Below are 8,710 nucleotides of genomic sequence, written 5' to 3'. Positions count from 1 at the left end.
GTGAAAACTATTCATTCATCTCTAGCATTGAACCTATGAAGGTTGAAGAAGCATTGGAAGATCCGGATTGGATAAACGCTATGCATGAAGAGCTACACAACTTTGAGAGAAACCAAGTTTGGACATTGGTTGAGAAGCCCGACAACAACCACAACATCATTGGTACCAAATGGGTGTTTCGCAACAAGCAAGATGAAGATGGACAAGTGGTTCGCAACAAAGCACGTCTCGTCGCCCAAGGGTACACACAAGTCGAAGGTATGGACTATGGTGAGACATATGCTCCCGTTGCTAGACTTGAGTCCATTCGCATCTTACTTGCCTATGCTAATCACCATAATATCACCTTGTACCAAATGGACATTAAAAGTGCTTTTCTAAATGGTGAAATAGAGGAGGAAGTTTATGTCAAACAACCTCCCGGCTTTATCAATCCTAAGAAACCAAATCATGTTTACAAACTTCACAAAGCTCTTTATGGTCTTAAACAAGCTCCTAGAGCATGGTATAAATGCTTGACCAAGTTCCTTATTGCAAGTGGTTTTGAAATTGGTAAAATTGATTCTACTCTTTTTACTAAAAGGGTTAATGGAGAACTATTTGTATGCCAAATTTATGTTGATGATATCATATTTGGTTCAACTAACCCTCTCTTTAGTGAAAAGTTTGGAAAGCTAATGTCAGAGAAGTTTGAGATGTCTATGATGAGTGAACTCAAATTCTTTCTCGGTTTGCAAATCAAGCAAACTAAGGAAGGTACATTTGTCTCTCAAACGAAGTACACCAAGGACTTATTCAAGAAGTTCAATATGCAAGAATGCAAAGGTATGCCTACACCCATGCCTACTAGTGGACATCTTGATTTGACCAAAGATGGTGAACCGGTTGATCAAAAGGTTTATCGCTCTATGATTGGTTCTTTGTTATACCTATGTGCTTCACGTCCCGACATTATGCTAAGTGTGTGCATGTGTGCACGTTATCAAGCTGCTCCTAAAGAATGTCATCTTAAGGCCGTGAAAAGGATAGTGAGATACTTAATTCATACACCAAACTTTGGCATTTGGTATCCTAAGAGGTCTTCTTTTGATCTTGTTGGCTATTCCGACTCGGATTATGCCGGAGACAAGGTTGATAGAAAGTCCACTTCGGGTACTTGTCAATTTCTTGGTAGATCTCTTGTGTCTTGGTCTTCCAAGAAACAAAACTCGGTATCCTTATCCACCGCCGAAGCGGAATACATTGCCGCTGGTTCATGTTGTGCTCAATTACTTTGGATGACCCAAACTCTTAAAGATTATGGGATCTATGTGAAACATGTTCCACTGCTTTGTGACAATGAAAGTGCTATCAAAATTGGTCATAATCCTGTACAACATTCTCGAACTAAGCATATTGAAGTTCGTCATCATTTCATTCGAGACCATGTTGCTAAGGGTGACATTGATCTTAAGCATGTTCGCACCGATAAGCAATTAGCGGATATATTTACTAAACCTCTTGATGAGAAAGTATTTTGCAGGTTGAGAGGTGAATTGAACATTATTGATGCTTCGAACTTGGAGTAGGAACTCCATTGGATACATGCAAGACATGAGCTTATGACTAATCCATGATATATCTCTTATGATGACTATCTTATGTCTTGGATATATTTGTACCTTGCATGTTGTCTAACCCATGTAGGTGCTTGGTTGAATCTAATTCCATGAGATTGCGACTCACTCACATCTTGAGCAATCTCTACATCACCAAGTCTCTACACAATGGTGGTTGAAGACAAGGAAGCACAAAACCATTCAAACATATCCTTTGACAAATTCTATGTTGAGCTTCATGATTGTCATTTTTGGATACACAAGTGCTCTTCCTTGCAAGAACTAACCCATGTAGGTAGATGAACTCAAACTCCAAGTGGTGCTCCCAACTCTTGATGAGCTACATCAACCTTGAGCACCCACACAAGTTCAACTACATGAGCAAGAACCACACCACCACCCAAGGTATGTTATTCCATCTTAGAGAAGCTTTACTCCAAGACATGAGTCAAAGCAACTCAACAAGATGTGAATACATCAAGATGCTTAAACGAAAAATGGTAACCCCATTTTGAGCTTAAACAATGAGTATGACCTATGATCAAGTGTTCTCACTTGACTCCTAAGTCAATATACTCTAACATAGGTGACTATGTCACCGCCCAACTCTAGATGAAGTTCTCTTGTGTTCTTTTCTGTGTTATTGCATTTGTCTCATGCATATTTATTTTCTTTCTCTTTTTCAAAAAAAAAACTTCATCTAGATCTTTCAGTTTCTTCTCTTTTCTTTTTGTTTTTGTTCTGCATTTTCTGCATTCAATTCCTTGCAAATCCTTCAGATAATTCATTGCAAATCTTTGTGAGATCCTACATGTTTAGTGAGCTGAGGTGACAAGTGTTTTTCTCTGTGTTGAACTCGGTTTCACCGACTTGTAGTTTTCGGTCCAACCGAATCTTTTCGGCCCCACCGAAACATGCCACTCGGTGCCACCGACTTCACAACAGGAAAAACAGTTTGCCACTTGTTCTATATTTCTTCTGATCCAGCTCTACTCAATGAATCTTGTCCTCTACAAGCATCACAGTTTTATCCATTGCTTTGTGCTGAGTCTCAAGGACCAAACCTATACGACGGATTCCAGAAAGCCCTTCTTGGAAATTGATGTCAAAGGGGGAGAGAGAGATCACATCAAAGCTTATCACCTACAAGGGAGAAAGTATTAAGGGGGAGAAAGAGATTTCCAGGGGGAGAGAATACTCAAGGATCCCAGATGCTTGATGTTCAAGAGGAGAGATGTCACATGTCTTTTTGGGGGAAAGACATGTTCATATGTGCTTATTTGCATTAAGTTCTATCCATTTGTATCTTTCAGCTCTGATTTTCTGTTCCCTATCTTCTCCCAATATCCCATGTAAGATTCAGGGGGAGCAAGACACCTAAGGGAAAGAAATCAGTCAAATTCATTGCATATCTTTACTCTTGGGGACATGTTGAATCCATTGTGGTACCTTGTACTCACTCTCTACATGTCATCCCAGTCTTGGTACTCTTGTGGCTTCTTTGGTTTGCTCTGGCTAGTGGAGGTACCTGTGTTATCTAACCTTGTTTGTGCAGGTTCATTCCATCCTAAGCCAGCTAAAGACTACAAGGTAAGTGTATGCATCAAAATCATGAGTATGAGGAATTCTTGCTTATGTACATACTGTTTGCAAGAAGGACTCATGAGCATGAAGGTATTTTCCTTGATAATCTTTTGCTCTGATGCATATGGCCAAGATACATGTAACACATTGCCTACTCTGTCATGGTTATGCTCTCACATGCCTCTATATTTCACATTTACATGAGTGCATACATGTAGGGGGAGCCTATGCTTGTTACATGTCCTTCCAAAGCTTTACTTGCTGTTCTTTATATCTTTATCTAAAGCTTTGATGTATGTTGCCATCAATTACCAAAAAGGGGGAGATTGAAAGCACAAGTGCTCCCTAGGTGGTTTTGGTAATTAATGACAACATATCTCTTGTTGGACTAACGTTTCTATCTAGTATGTTTCAGATAAGTTCAACAATGGAGTGGCATGGACTAAAGGTTGTGGGAAATTCTCCAAGATGCTAAGGACAAAGGATTGGCTAAAGCTTAAAGCTCAAGACTCTTCATTTTACATTTTAGTGATCCAAGATCACATTGAGTCCATAGGAAAAGCCAATACTATCAAGGAGGGATGAGGTGTTGCTTAATGAGCCTCTTGCTTCAAGTGCTTAATGATATGCTCCAAAATCCTCAGCTACTTTCCCACTTCCACATATGACCTAAACCTAAGCCAAACTCGGACCTACCGATTATTTCTATCCGGCGCCACCGAGTTTCACTTGTCATAGCCATTGCCAAACCCTAGCAAATCGGTTCTACCGATAGGGATCTCGGTCTCACCGAGATGGGATTGTAATCTCACTGTGTATGTCCATTGCCAAAATCGGTCTCACCGATCTTGTGCAATCGGTACTACCAAGGTTACAATGCAAACTCACTGTGTATGCTCATTACCAAAATCGGTCTCACCGAGTTTGTGTAATCGGTCCCACCGAGTTTGCCTGACCAACCCTCTGGTTAGCTTATTACCAAATTGGTCTCACCGAGTTTGTGTAATCGGTCTCACCGAGATTACGTTATGCCCTAACCCTAACCATATCGGTCCTACCGGGTTGCATGTCAGTCCCACCGAAAATCTCTAACGGTCACTAGGTTTACTATTTCGGTCCGATCGAGTTTGTTGATTCGGTCCCACCGAGATTGGTAAATTGTGTGTAACGGTTGGATTTTGTGTGGAGGCTATATATACCCCTCCACCTCCCCTTCACTCATGGAGAGAGCCATCAGAACACATCTACACTTCCAACTCATATGTTCTGAGAGAGAACCACCTACTCATGTGTTGAGGCCAAGATATTCCATTCCTACCACATGAATCTTGATCTCTAGCCTTCCCCAAGTTGCTTTCCACTCAAATCTTCTTTCCACCAAATCCAAATCCCGTGAGAGAGAATTGAGTGTTGGGGAGACTATCATTTGAAGCACAAGAGCAAGGAGTTCATCATCAACACACCATTTGTTACTTCTTGGAGAGTGGTGTCTCCTAGATTGGCTAGGTGTCACTTGGGAGCCTCCGACAAGATTGTGGAGTTGAACCAAGGAGTTTGTAAGGGCAAGGAGATCGCCTACTTCGTGAAGATCTACCGCTAGTGAGGCAAGTCCTTCATGGGCGATGGCCATGGTGGGATAGACAAGGTTGCTTCTTCGTGGACCCTTCGTGGGTGGAGCCCTCCGTGGACTCGCGCAACCGTTACCCTTCATGGGTTGAAGTCTCCATCAACGTGGATGTAGGATAGCACCACCTATCCGAACCACGGGAAAAACATCCGTGTCTCCAATTGCTTTTGAATTCTCCAAACCCTTCCCTTTACATTCTTGCAAGTTGCATGCTTTACTTTCCGCTGCCTATATACTCTTTGCATGCTTGCTTGATATGTATTGTGAATGTTGAAATTGTGCCTAAACTCCACTTAAACCGAAAAAGCTTAAAAACTGCAACTTTAGCATTAAGTGTCTAATCACCCCCCCCCCCTCTAGACACATCTACTTCAAGGTCCTATAGGGGGAGAACATTGTATTGAGATCCAAAAAGAGAGAAGAAGCCATCTAGCTACTAGCTATGGACCTATAGGTCTGAAGTAAACTACTCACACTTCATCGGAGGGGCTTGGATGATGATGTAGAAGCCCTCCGTGATCGATGCCCCCTCCGGCGAAGCTCCGGAACAGGCCCCAAGATGGGATCTCGTGGATACAGAAAGTTGCGGCGGTGGAATTAGGTTTTTGGCTCCGTCCCTGATCGTTTGGGGGTACGTGGATATATATAGGAGGAAGAAGTACGTCAGTGGAGCTTCGAGGGGCCCACGAGGCAGGGGGCACCCTAGGGGGGGCGCCCTCCACCCTCGTGACCGCCTTGTGGCTTTCTTGACGGAGGGTCCAAGTCTCCTGGATCTTATCTGATGAGAAAATCACGTTTCCGAAGGTTTCATTCCGTTTGGACTCCGTTTGATATTCCTTTTCTTCGAAACCCTAAAACAGGCAAAAAACAGCAATTCTGGGTTGGGCCTCCGGTTAATAGGTTAGTCCCAAAAATAATATAAAAGTGGATAATAAAGCCCAATAATGTCTAAAATAGTAGATAATATAGCATGGAGCAATCAAAAATTATAGATACGTTGGAGACGTATCAAGGTACTAGGTGACTTGTGCATTGTCTCCTACTGGATTGATACCCTGGTTCTCAAAACTGAGGGAAATACTTACGCTACTTTGCTGCATCACCCTTTCCTCTTCAAGGGAAAACCAACACATGCTCAAGAGGTAGCAAACATTGGCGCCAATGATAGAGGAGTTGGGTGTGGAGGGTAGCGGCGGATGGGTGAAGCCGATGTGGACCATCGAAAGTTGCCCGGCTGCAAAGCCAATGAGGGGCACTAGGGAGGCGCTGCGGGCATGCTACGGTGCCATCCAGGCGTGACGTTGTAGCTGAGCGAAGGGCACCAGGGAAGTGTGGTGTTGTCGATGGGAGAAGAGGAGCAGAGAGGTGCTGCGTCATGGCCGGGCAAACTTGAGGCAAGACACGAGGGAGGCGTGGCATCGTGGCTGATCAAGCTGAGGCGAGGCATGCTAGAGGCGCTACGGGCATGCCTTCGTGTCCTCCAGGCGCGATGTCGTCGCCGGGTGAACCAGGAGCACGATGAAGGCATTTCGGGTGTGCAACAACGCTATCCAGGCGTTATGTGTGGTGATGAGGTTGCGCACATCAGAGCTTGATTTTCGGCGGCTCGACTTGATTAAGAATGCATGGAGGATGGGATGTGTAGATAACAACCGTGTTAGAGCATCTCTAGTAGATCCTGTAAAACACGGTACCGCAAATTTTGGTTAAGGGATCCTATAAAACGATTTTGTAGTATCGCGAAGGCACAACAGAATAGATCCGGAATACAATACTGCATAATCTAAACTTAAACTTCACGCCACCATAGTTCATCGGAGTTCATCACACAAACACACAAACTTAAAAACATAGTAGATAAAGCTAAGTAAATCTAAATCTAGACTACTCTAGGGCTTGACATTGAGGTAGTACTCGATCACAGACTTGTACATAGTATACGCGAGCTGGTACCCCTCCTTGGTCGCCCCGATCCACGCGGCGAAGCCTTACATGTCCTTTTCCTCATGGAGCTCGATCTCTGCCTTGTGGATACCCTTGGTGGTCGACCAAAGGGCCTACCTAATCCCGTCGATCTTGCTCCACGCCCTCCGACCGCTGCTGCCGCAGAGGGTGCCATGCTCCTTGGCTTGCTTCAAGCGCCATACCTCGACCGGCGAGAAGCTAGAGCTGACGGCCTCGGTGTCATGGCGGCCACGCCTGTGCGGCATTGAGCTGCCACTGCCCTTACGGGCACCTCGCCCGTGACCTCTGCTCGACATGGATCTACTCGAAAAGAGGTGGTGTGCGCTAAAACTGTCGCCGAAGAGGGTGGATTTGGTGCCAGAACGGGGCAATTTGTGGCAGAGGCAGGTGGGGGAAATGCCGGATAGGAACCCTAAATCGGCCAGATTTGGTAAATATAGCGGCGAAGCCGGAGTTTTACGAGCCAATTTTTTTTATCGGATCTGCTCGGGCTGATATTTTACCGAATCATGTTAAACTACCAGTATTATAAGGGCTGGTGAGGTTTTAAAGGATCTAGTGGAGATGCTCTTAGATGCATCTGGACCCAGTGACTACCTCGTCTGTTTAAACGGGATAGAAGAGCTTTGACTGCCTCGTGTGTATGGAAGATGAAGAGAAACAACTAGGGGTGACTGTGTAGTAAACAAAAGTGATTCTACATGGAAGAGCAAACAATTTGTGCGATGGCGGTTGCATTCTGCGTAGTAAATAAAAGTGGCACTACATAGAAGAGCAAACAATTTGAGAGATAACCACATACTAAGTAGAAATTGTGTGGCATGCTTTATTGAATTTTTTATGAGGTGGCATATGTGGGACATGTGTGATGTTGTGGATGAGCTGCATGTGAGGAGAAATAAGGTAGTGAGGATGAACTATTTAGTTATTATAGATGTATGGCTTGGTGCCGGTATTGTGCGATCAATGTTTTAATCCGCTCGTCCTAGGATGCGGTTGGTTACTCACATCGATTTTGGGCACTTTACATCTGTGACCCAACTCAGCCTGGTTGACTGAGTACAGGTCAAAAACCAAGTTCTGCATATTGTTTGTTTGCGTGCATCCCCTCTAGCTTGGCTGAGGAGCAACATCAAAACTTGTGTTTGATTGTCTGCATGTTCTACCTAGATGGAAAGAGGTGTTGTTTGGTTACACACAAGGGAGGTAGTAACCTCTTCTAGGATTGGCGAGGTTATCAATACACGCACACACAACAGAACACTACTAGGGAAAACCTTATACACAGAGGCTTATCAGTAGCGCTTGTTCAAAAGAGGCGCTAATGATACTTAGCAGTAGTACGTTCTAGAGACAAGCGCTACAAGCAGTAGCTTAGCAGTAGCACGCTGTGCTGAACCACACTACTGTTATGGCCAGCCCGGGCCCAGCAGCCCATCCCCACTTAGCAGTAGCGCGGGTCCTGGACCAGCGCTACAGCTAATGACATTAGCAGTAGCGTCAGGCCATGACCCGCGCTACTACTAAGCCCATGTTATCATCGTCCTTCCCTCGCCTGACCTCTCAGTCTTCCTCCTCACTCTCCATATCCACTCTCTGTCCCACCCTCGTCGGCCCGCCCCCGCACTGCCCCGGTCTATCTCCCCCACGGCCGCCCTCCTCCGGCGCCGGCCCTCCCCCACGGGCGGGCCCTTCCCCGTGTCTGCCATCTCCATCCCCTTCTCGGCCCCGGGCTGCCTACCGTGAGTACCCCCTTCTCCTCCCAATTCACCCAAAAGCTAGGTATCTCTGAATGTGTTGGATGATTTAGCAATGCAATATGTTCAATTTTTTTACTAATTTTTTTCATATATATGAACCCTAGGTGTTCATATATATGAGCCCATTTCATCATTAGAGCACTAAATAGGTTTTTTGAGTACAATAGAATGTATTT

Source organism: Triticum aestivum, chromosome 6A, assembly GCF_018294505.1.
Source record: "Triticum aestivum cultivar Chinese Spring chromosome 6A, IWGSC CS RefSeq v2.1, whole genome shotgun sequence".
In the NCBI taxonomy this organism is placed as follows: Eukaryota; Viridiplantae; Streptophyta; class Magnoliopsida; order Poales; family Poaceae; genus Triticum; species Triticum aestivum.
This window is presented reverse-complemented; position numbering follows the sequence as displayed.